The following is an 11,631-nucleotide window of genomic DNA, read 5'->3' as shown; positions in this document are numbered from 1 at the left end:
TGCTCAGCCCCTGTGACACAGAGTTATAGAGAGCTGGGCTGGATGCTGCCTTCCCATTGGCTCCACTGTTTCTCCCCCCTTTGCGCTCCGGGCGAAGTTGTGGTGAAACCCAGCCTTCAGCCAAGAGCGCCTGTGCGCTCATAGTCCACTGTCCTGAGTGTGTGTGTGTCTATGTGTGTGTCTATGTGTGTGTGTGTTTTAGATTTGCATTTACCTGTTCACTAGGTGTACATACAGTTCTGTATTCCTTCAGGGACCGTCTGTCAAACAAACAAAACAACAACAAAAAACCCCCAGAACCCAGGTCCACTTCCAGCTCCAGCTCTCCTCCACAGGCTGCTCGGTGGCACCATGATATTGCAACACAATAGCAGCCGAGAGCTTTTCTGCAGACTAATCCTGCAGCCAGACCGTCTCCTTAATGTTTTTATGCAATGTTTTCTTAACAGTGCCTCGACATCACACTTTATTCAGCCCATTGAAAGGCTGCCCGCCAGTCTCCCACTGACTCCTATTGTCATTCATAGGTGCTGTCGGACAGTGAACTTTACGTAAAAGAGATGGAGGAGATATGTGAAAGACTCGTTCAACTGATGCTGCCTGCGGGAAAATTCCTCCACACTGTCCGTGATGTGTGTGTGTGTGTGTGTGTGTGTGTGTGTGTGTAAATGCAAATCCAACCTACACTGTTAGATGAAGGGAAAGAGCTGGACTGTCCCACTGTGAGAAGTGGACCTGAAGGATCCACTGTAAAAAGAGTTTTGTTGTTGTTGTTTGTTTGTTTGTTTTTTATGAGAAATATTTTGTAGAGGAAAATACTGCGTAAATATTGTAAATTAATCCTGTTTAAACATTTTAAATTCTGAGTTTTTCTGCAGCTCATTCCTGGTCTGTTGGAATCACGGTGCACAGCGCCCCCTCGTGTATTTATCTGTAAGTGTGACTTTCATTTTCCCCTGAAAACCCAAATCAGCTGAAGATGTAAACGCTGTGATCTGACGCACACTGCCGGATTCTTCATTTCTCAAAAAAACATTTACACAGGACACAGCTTCACGTTTGTTTAAGTGAATTTCTGATAGATTTTAACATGAAACTCCTCTGTCGTCCTTCATAAGTGATGCTCTGCTGCCCTCCTCTGGTGGGTTCCTGTAGCGCAGCGGTGGAGTTTTAAAGGGCCAGTCCACACAACTAACCAACACTGAAATTAGAAAGACTAAACCTTGCTATTTAGATAGACACAGTTTTACCTAATATGCCAAAATGCATAAAATGAACAACTAAAAGTGAAGCAAAAGTTTGGAAATCTGCACTAATTTGATGGGTAATAATAGTAATAATAGACAGATAGATTTACTGTATTTACACAGATATAAGTATGGTGTTTGGTGAACATTTCACCCACTTCAAATGACAAGCAAGTAGACCAACTCCTCTGTGAAAAACAGGTCTTACTCGCGCATCTGTCCTGTATTTCTCATGTCAATCGCGTCACATCACAGTCAAACCATAACTTTAACTCTTTAACGAGAAAAAATCAGCCACAAATCATATATCAAACACGTCACACCTTAAATACACATTGTCCCCTAACATATCAAATATAAATCAAAGTATGCACTATATTCTAAATGTAGATAAAGCCCTCAGAGCTTGTATTTAAGTAAAAGCAGTAGTACCCCAGTGCTGGAATACACAGTACAAGTAACACATTTAACATTTAGATAAAAAAAAAAGCACAACAGCATGAGCATCAAAACACATTGAAGCTACTTAGAGTAAAAGTACTTTTTAGGCAGAATGCCATATCAAAGAATAACATACATTAATAGGTTGTGTGAAGTGTTCATTTTAATGTTTGAACTGATAAAGGCATTTTTAGAAAGTTTATCTTGTGTGTTTCCTCTATGGGAATAACACAGCTTCATCATAATCAATAATATTACATTATGTGTTGATCACATATTACCTAAATCTGCAAAGTAAACTACATGAACTAAAATGATCTTTTAAAAAAATGGAGTGGAGAATAAAGTATTTGCTTCTCACTTTTACTGGAGCAGACTTATAAAGCAGCAGAAACTGCAAATACTAAAATAAAGTACAAGGAATAGTTTCTACTTAAGTGAAGTACTTGAGTAAATGTACTTTTTATTTTTATTTACTTTTCACTACAACATTTCTACATGCAGTTACTATAAAACCATTGCCGTTGTGTTAGTAAAAAAACAAACGACTGAACTCGTCATTCTCTATTCCAGCACTGTTTGCACTCTTAGAGTTTTTCATTCCTGCTTGCAAACTACATAAACTATTTGAAATACAAATATTGTAGTTTGTTGTTAATCTATCTCTGTTTTTGCAGTAGTTTTGCGTTTATGTTGCCTAGAACTGGACTCATTTCATGACTATTTTGTTAGAACCGAGTGTCCCTTCACAGTTTCAAAAACAAGTCAAATGTGATCCAGTGCTGCAGATTCTTCTTGGCTGTGGTTTCATGCTGTGATACAGACTGAACTTTTGCAGCTGTTTTCCAAAATATCTGTTTCCATTTACAGCAAATGTCTTATCCCTATTAAAGAAAGAGGAGATTCTTTTTCCTCCCTGTGGCAAAAACACTATTTATTAAATGTTATTTAAGTAAGCCTTTGAAACACTGTGATCCATAAGTGTTTTTTTTCCCACCATTAGCAAACTTTTTTAAGTGCTAAACAAACCTAACGTCATATTTAGGCCTGCCTGAAAGACAGGGAGCATGCCTCGAGCTGTTAGTTTTGGAGAGCACCTATCTGTGGCTTCATCAAGCTGTCAGCTCTCAAATGTCACACTTTACACACTGCTGAAAACCAGCAGTAGATCATACGACTGTGTGACACCAGATGAATGAGGAAACAGAGGTACTGTTTGTTCAGCGGCCGCACAAGAAGAGACACAAAACTCTCATCTGCATGTTCATGTCCAGATCAGGTCTGGATTTGATCCTAGAACACACAAAAATGTGCCTAACAATAGCTTGTACATATGGAAAAGTAATAGAAGTACCATCAGTGTTTCATGAATATAAAGAGCAAATACAGCAAGTTCCTGATTTAATGGGACGGTTAGGATTTTGCAGTGTCACAGATTAACCACTAGATGGCGCACATTTCCTAAAATTCACACCAATCAAGCCACTTACTTCAAACCAAAACAGTTTATACCTGCAATAAAATCTATGACAGGTATTATGTTATTTGTTGAAACGGTTTCAGAGAGGCTTTAAATCAGCTGTGGCTACGTTGAACTGTTTTGCATTTTACACAGGGGCCATTTAGCCTGCGCTCTATGACATAAATACGTTGGACAGAATAATAAAAGCATGTGTCAGAATAAAACAGCACCTGAAACTGCAGCCTGAAAAAATACTGTTCAGTTTAATCTACAAGATGATTCAAATCTTCATGAAGGTTGTGTTAATTGCGCAATTATGTTTTAGACCTTTTTGTCCTCCCTTTAAACTCCAATTACGCTCCGACTGAGTTTCATGTTTGTATATCTTGTTAGCATGCTGGTACCAACAGGCCCATGCTAGATTTGGAATGGTGTGACAATCAGATATTGGATGCTGTAACTGAATTGGAATTTGAGGGTTTTTGTCCATTTACAAACGGCTGACAAATTAAAGGAAAAACCTGAACTCTTGACCCCTGCAGTGAGGAGATCAGGTGGCTCTGGTATGCTGTGGGAGGCATTTTGTTGGCATGATTTGTGTCCATTTATCCCCTCAAAGGGAAATCAAAGTAGTCTTGAGTGATCACTTTTATCCTATGATGTAACATTTCCATCCTAATGGGAGTAATCTCTTCTAAGACGACAATGTTTCCATCCATAGGGCACGAGAGGTCACCGAACACTGAAGTCTATACTCGTGAGAATACATATTTGCCTTTTAATTACACAATTCTTGTACTGTTTGATCACGTTATTGCTTCCAAGTTACACCTGTGAGAAACTCCCATGTTGTCACGAGTATAAAATTGAGCATTAGCCTAAAGGCGTTGTATCATTTTTAATATGAAAATGTAATTCATCTTTGGGTGAAAATCTACTCCGAGCACGGTCAGATGAACTCCCTCAACTTCTGGGTGAGACGACCAATCAAACCCTCTCAACACAGTAACATGAGACAGCATTCAGGGACATGTTTTGTACTTTTCTAATGCAGTGTGTAAAAGTGGAGCAGCTGGCTCTGGTCCAGCACAGGACAAAAGCTCAGACCTTGCACGGTGAAAACTCAGCAATTACCGGCTGAGATTGCTGTTGAGGATTTTTTTTTTTTTAAGTATCTTTTGTCCTGTACATTACAAATGATGCAATTTTCCCTCAGAGAGAGCAATTTTCTTCCCGTTTTAAACTTCCCAAACCTTTTTTTGAGAGTCATCAGTGTGATTACGGGAGCCCCTTGAGGCCAAAAAGAGCAACACTAATGACAGTGACCCTCAAACATGATGTATGAATCGCAGCTAGAGAGAGTCTGGACATTTTCTCAGGACCTTCATACGACGACAATAGCTGTAGTTATCAAAGTCTTCACATACTTGCAGTTATATCGATATCTCTTGTCTTTGCTTTTTCCATTTTAAAATAGCAGCTTCAGTATTCCAAAGTGAACTGATGCGCCTTTAATATTATAAATCCCTTGAGACAAATACTGTTTATTCTGTGATCTTGTGCTCTGCAAACACCTTCAGAAAGCATAAAAGAACTGCAACCTACATGCGAAAATGCATTTACCAAGTGGCAGGAAACACACACCACTTACTGTTTCATCTCCGCTATAAGGACTTCTATAGCTACAGTGAGTGCTATAGTTGCCCCCCACACACAAACAACACAAAAGGATTCCAATCAGCAACATGCACGTGAACCCACATACACACCCCTACAATGCAGAGGATGTTTAGACTTTAATTATGAGGGGACAGTGACGCCACAAAAACAAACTCATTTCTTCCTACGCCCCCACAGCCATCAGCGCAATTTCATCTCCCTTTGAAAACTTCAAGGCAGCAGCATGGAGCTCCTGCAGATAATGAAGTGGCACTGGCCAGTTTGTGCTGATCTGACTGAATGGTCGGCTCCCTCGGGGAGTCAGGGCACTCGCATGAGTGGGAGGACTGGAAGTCTATTAACTGCTAACTCTCTCTTTCTGGCCGCCTCGCTCGCTCTCCCACTTTTAGCTCTGATTAGAGACAAAAGGAGAAAATGGCAATGAATCAAGGACTTTGAGACATCTGTGTAATGTAGCTCCACGTGTTCGGAGAAAATCACCTGATGCTTTTTACTTCTGCTCCTTTTGCACGAGTACAATCTTGTCAGTCTTCTCTCTAAATGTTTCCAGTTACGTATTAGCTATAGTCTGCAAAATGCATTACCCAGACAATGACTTAACCCACAGTGCAATAGCGCAAGGCCATCAGAAAACTACAGTAATTTGGTTTTCCCTGAAATTGGCAAAGAGTTTCAGTGCTCCCATCCATCCAAACTAAAAATACTCGAGTTGATCTGGGATTTTTCTGGAACAAATGATCGTTCCAGCCTCCCAGTGGTCTTGTAAGTTGGCTCAGCTACATGGAATTGAGGCACCGCTGTTTTCAGGCTGCCTCACAGCAGGACAGTGCGCCGTGCAGAGGTGGTGTATGTATGTGTGCAGTGTGCAAGTGAAGAGAACCAGAGGAAAGACCTCAGGTAAAGCCTGGGTAATGTGTTCCCAGAGGGCCACAGCTGCCAAAGAAGTCAAAACGCAAATGGAAGACATATGTGATCAGATGTTAAAGGGCATAGCCTTTCCAACAAACACACACACACATACTAGTGCACACACAAAAGCGTATCCAAAACACCTTCTGAAGTTAATCGGCCCCCTGCAGCATGTCTTCCACCCACACTGGCTCTGCTGTGAGCTGAGAGACAGAGTGGATCCACTGCTATCGGCCATCTGCTGCCTTTAATGGAGCCCTAATGACACTTGTCTCTCTGTCGTCACGCTAACACACTTCCTTTCGACATCCGACTCTGTTGATCCTCCTGCATGATTTCCCTTCTACATCATCACACGTACGGTCTATTTTTAATTTAATCATTATGTCTGTGTGCGTACGTGTCACTTCTAAGTGTTAATAAATCTCAACAATCGGTTGATGAACAAGCAAAATATAACTATAAACTAAATACAAACTCAAAGGACTAATGAGTGGAAACACTGAAAGAGTTGCTAAAAGTGATCAGAAATGGTTCAAATTGCAAAGACATAAACAACTACAATATTTAACAGTTAGATACACGACTGAAATAGCTAGCTTGTCAATACACAGTGAAAAACTATAACAGATAAGGTGTTGAAATTATTATCTTAAAGATAAAGAAATTTATATTTGTGGGGGGGAAAAAAAACACTAAAACTCTGACAAAAAATGTTGAAATTGTTAGCGAAAATGATAAAAGTTAAAAGCTTTAAGTTAAAAACCAACTAAACAATACATTGAGTCACCAAAAATAATAGATAAGCTGTTTAAATTGTTAGCTAAAATGACAAAGCTTTTAAAATAGCTAGCTTTAAGTAAAATAAAATAAAATAAACAATACTAAAGGTAACAGATAAGCTGTTTAAACTGTTAGCTAAAACAGCTAGACTGTTTAGCTAGCAGGTGAGAAGCTATAAGATAAATATAATATAATATAAGCTGTAGTTTAAATTGTTTGATAAAATAGAGCTTAGTTCAGACAGGCACACGTTGTCACAAGACCTTTTCCTGTCCAATCCTTGACTACTTCATTCCAACCCTCCCACAAAGCTGCTTTTTGACCAGTTCATTCATTCATTCATTCAGCCGCTCCATGTTGCTATACCATCCTCTACAGATCCACAAATCTTCGCTGCTGTTTAGAGCTCTCTCATGCAGGTTATAAAACTCAGTATTTGGAGATTTGTTCTTACCTTCTGACTGTGACCAGGTACGGCTCCAACCGCTCCGGGAATATCCCAGATTTAATCACCTCATTCCTGCTCCAGCTCCCCTCCATCATGTCTCTTCCAGCCATCCATCAGTCTGTCCTCGATCAATCCTAATTCAAGGCCCGAAATCCGAGTTTCCTCAGTGTCTGGGTCACCTGCTATGCAACTTCCGGGTTTAAGCACGCTGTCTCCGCCCATTTGAGTGACGTCATAGCCGAACCACCGCAGCACTCGTGCAGTTGCAGCGCCCCCTGCTGGTGTGGCCCTTCTCCTCCATCGGTATGTGTCTACAGAGGTGAGCCTCTGTAGACACATACCGACAGCTAATTAACTCAACCTAGTTAAATTCTGTTTGGTTAATCTGAATCAGGCTGTAAAGAGAAAACTCTCTCCCAGTTATGTTGAAATATCCGTTATCCTCAAGATCATGAGTCAAGGCCATCATAGAATATTACAATGACTGTGTTTAAGGCAGCTTTGAAGTTTGTAGATAAAACTTGTATGAGTGTGGCACAATAAATTTGATCATTAGCTTATCAGCGCTTTATGACCAAGAGGTTTATTGCACCAACAGTCCCGCCCAGGGCTCCACACTGTGACCGCATTTCCGGGGAGTGTACGAGTTACAATTCCAAGTGGTTGCCTTTGTGCGGGTAAATCATGAAGCTGTGTTGGTGTCGCTCTAACTGGTGTGGGCAGCTACCATGTTAGCTATATTGGTGAAAAGTAATACTTTTTTTTTTTTACTTTAGTGGCTTGGCCTGATGCGCGTAACAAGCTGTTGAGTGTTTCAAAGATCAGGGCGGCTGTTGGAGAAAAACGTCTTGGACAAATCTGATATTAGATCGCCTTATGTCACCATTTTCAAAGTCATTTTTGATCACACACCTGTCTGAGCACACTACAGCCATCAAGCAGCAGCTACTGCAGCCTGCACGATGAGGCGTTTAGGGAACATTGGTAGATTTAGTGTCTAACAGTTGAAATTATAAATTATCTAAACAGTTGAAATTATTTGGTAAATGGCAAAACTGTTTCTAGAGTTAGCTTAAAGTAAAACAAAATTAAGAATACTCGTAGCAAAAACTAATAGTATTTTCAGAAAAATTGTATATAATAATAGTTAGCTTGATGTAATCAACATCTAGTGAATAACTAGAAGTAATAGAGACACTGTTGAAATTGTTAGCTAAAGAGCCTAATTAGCTAAAAGAGTTAGCTTACTAAATGTTCTCGCGTAAATGGATAAAAGGTTCAAATAATCATAAAACTAAAAACTATACTACACAAGAACAGATAGATGCTGAAAAGTTCAAATCAGTGGGTAGGTAAACAATTGAAATAATGAGCTAAATGTAGTGGACAGTTGATGTTTAGGTATCAGACTTTATCACTTTAGTGATCATTTTCAGCTGTATCACCCAGTGAGGTTATTATAATCCGAGCTCTTGCTGTGTTTGCATACTGCTTGCAGAAGTACTCAGTCTTTAGTATTTTCGAAAGCAGGCTTATAAACAAACAGCCTCCTGGACGGAGACAACAGGCCTCTGACCTGGACGTCATTCTGTGTCAGTCAGCATTTGAAACAGTGCACTGCGCTAATTGAGTGGTGTTGTCCAACTCTGCTGCGATCAGAGCCAACCCCAGTGAGCTGCACAATAGGCCGCCTGACAGCCCTCTGCTTGTGGCTTCTTTATATACATAGAAAAACAAGATGTCCTCATCAAGATCTGGTGCATTCTCTGGTAAAGGTCACTCCCTGTTTGCTAACATTTGTCCATTATGTTTTTCTTTTGAGTTGCACCACATCTCTATGTGCCTCTGATGTCTTTTTTTTTCTCTCTTCTGCCGTTGCTTCTCACTGAGTCCGTCACTTCCTTCCAGTCCTCTCCATCTTTTCCACTCAGCTGGCACTGAAACCAGAAGCTGCACAGATGCATCCATACAAGTGTCCCCATCCTGGCAACCCCAGCCTCACTGACAAGAATGCATCTATTCTCTGGCTCAACTCCACAAGAGTGGATGAGTAAGAGCGGCCTGCAGAAACAGCTGTTCAGGGAGTGATCAAAAGAGGGTAAGAGACTTCTTTGATTACTCCCCCTTTTGTTCACCTTCCACTCAAACTTTTCTATTCAGTGAGGCCTCTCTCTGAGTGGGCAGCAGGCCAAGGGAATTTAATTCACAAGGCTGTGCTTGTATCTATTTGTATTTCAAATCCATATGCTGCAGCAAAGTTCCCACCAACATTCATTAAAATTATAATATTTGCAAATGTCTCCGTCTCCCATGACTCCAAGTGCCCGCTATCCAACAGTTCATCTTGACCCTTCACCCCTTTTTTTGTCATGATCTCTTTTGGCACTTATCACTGAAGAGTGAATATGTAGCCTTGGTGACGGCTCCGCTCTCCTTGAGTTTTAGGTTGAGATGCCCTCTCCCAGGATTGTAAGCAGGAAGCTCCACCCTGATCCAAGCATGTTTGTTTTGGCTCAGACTGAAACGCAGAGAAGACTAGATGAAACTGCTTCCTTCGATCTGCCGGTTATCTCCCCTAAATCTGCCGGCAGGATGACACCAGTTTTCATCTCACACACAATTAAATGCATTTCCTGATGCTTTCTAGTGAATGTGGCGCTCCACTTTTCTTTTTATGAAGTCTCCAGCGACTTAGTCGTGTCAAAATGGTCACAGTGGATGTCAGGAGAGGTGCCTTTAACTGTGATCTTACACTTTGTCAAAATGTGTGACTAAACAAGAGTGCAGGAGAGAAACAAACATAAAAGAAGAACCTTAGAGAGCCTCTTAAGGTTGAATTTATTCTGAACTAAATCTAAAATGCAGAAACATCCCATCAGTTCACTTTTTAAATGCAAATGTCTGACCCATTTTTTAAAAGCTCTCTGGAGAAGCTGAACTCTTAATAACAATAAATGTAATTCAAATGGTTTGAATCCAGAGGCATGTGTACAGATTTTGACACCTTTTGTGCAGGTGTTTAACATAAACCAATTTCAAATGTACTCAAATGCCTTTGCCTGGAAATCTTTTGTATGGAGCAAAAATCACAGAAAAGTCTTGTGTAAGACATCCACCTACTCATTTGGTGGGCTTGTTAACACAGCAGAGAGAGCTGTCATTTTTCTAGGCATGTCTGAGCACGGCAGACCTTTTGGGAGTTCCCGTTCTACCCCCTTTTTTCTTCCTCGGCTAAACTTACACAAAAACTCCACCATGGTTTCATCGCCGTCTTGTAAACTTTCCGTCGGACCCCTTAAATTAAATGCGGTGGAGTGAGTGAGTCAGGTTGAAACTAAGTGTGTAAGTTTTGCCTCTGGAGCTGAATGTCCTCACTGCCTCCTACCGCCTACCTCCCTTGTGTCCTGTGCAAGTTTTGGATTTGGCGTCCTTGGAGAAGGGATGACAACATGAAGTCTAGTGCAGGAAAAAAAGGCCTCAAGCAGTGATCCCAAAACAGGGACACTTGTGCCTCAGGGGAGTGCCTCAGTTTTTTCAATTTGAAAAAACGGAACAGAATTTGAATTGGAAAATATCTCCACATTTAAGTCAGCTGAGCAGCTAAGTAAAGGTAATAAATGCTGATCATGATGGTGGTCCTCTCAGGTGCCGCACTTGATTTCTATTACCACCCACACTGTGAGGGACAAATGCCCCCCAGACAGGCCTCTCGCTATTGGCCTTGCTGCAGAGTTCCTCCCAGCGTCCCTTGCTAATGAATGGACATTTAATGATCTGAGAGGGTCATTCAATTGAGTGGAAAATGCCCAGGTCTGCAGAGTACAGCTCCACTTGTCGTCGGAAACAAAGGACCCAGCGCACACGGTGGAGAGGGATGGAGTGGATACACACACCGGCACAGAAATTTCAAAGACTTTTCAACAAACTACATTGTAGTGTACATAATCGTACAGATAAACAGTACTGACAGCCCCTAACTCCTTCTCTTCCGTCAGAAAACACAGTCACCTGAGGGGGATTAGAGAGTTATCGAGGTATGTTGAGCTTAAAGCAGGTTATGTTCAGAGTTTGGGGTTTAAATCGGCTGGAAAGAGCGTCTCCCTCTAACCAAATCTTTTTCTGACTATTATTTATGAGCGATACAGATTCTCAGCAGAAGGAATGCGTTTTATCTGCTAACATGCTGAGATGTACGTAGCTAATATCACTGAATGAAGCCGTGTAGTTACAGTATCACACACTGTAAATATCCCGTTGCCATGGGAACCGATATGTGTTTAGTTGACAATGCAGAAATCACATAAATATGTTTTTGTTTGGCTCTGATTTGCTCTCAAGTCCGTTTACATTGCTGGTACTGCAACTGATTGAACACAGAAAATTATTATTCTACTGGTATTTATTACAGAGAATATTCAATCAATAACATTAATTTTGCTTTTATTTGGCCAAAAATTAAAGTGATATCCAGCATTATGGGACAGTGTCAGACCTAAATGCACTTCCAAACAAGATCAATATATGAAATTTATAGTTTGAACATGCAGCTGTAAGTTGGAAATAAGCAGCTGCATCAGTAAAATATTATATATTAACAAGTTTAACAGTTTTCTACCAGCATTTCTGTCTTGCATCATTTGCAGTGATGGCATTTTTTGCTC

Source organism: Stegastes partitus, unplaced genomic scaffold, assembly GCF_000690725.1.
Source record: "Stegastes partitus isolate 25-593 unplaced genomic scaffold, Stegastes_partitus-1.0.2 Scaffold1866, whole genome shotgun sequence".
Lineage (NCBI taxonomy): Eukaryota > Metazoa > Chordata > Actinopteri > Pomacentridae > Stegastes > Stegastes partitus.
This window is presented reverse-complemented; position numbering follows the sequence as displayed.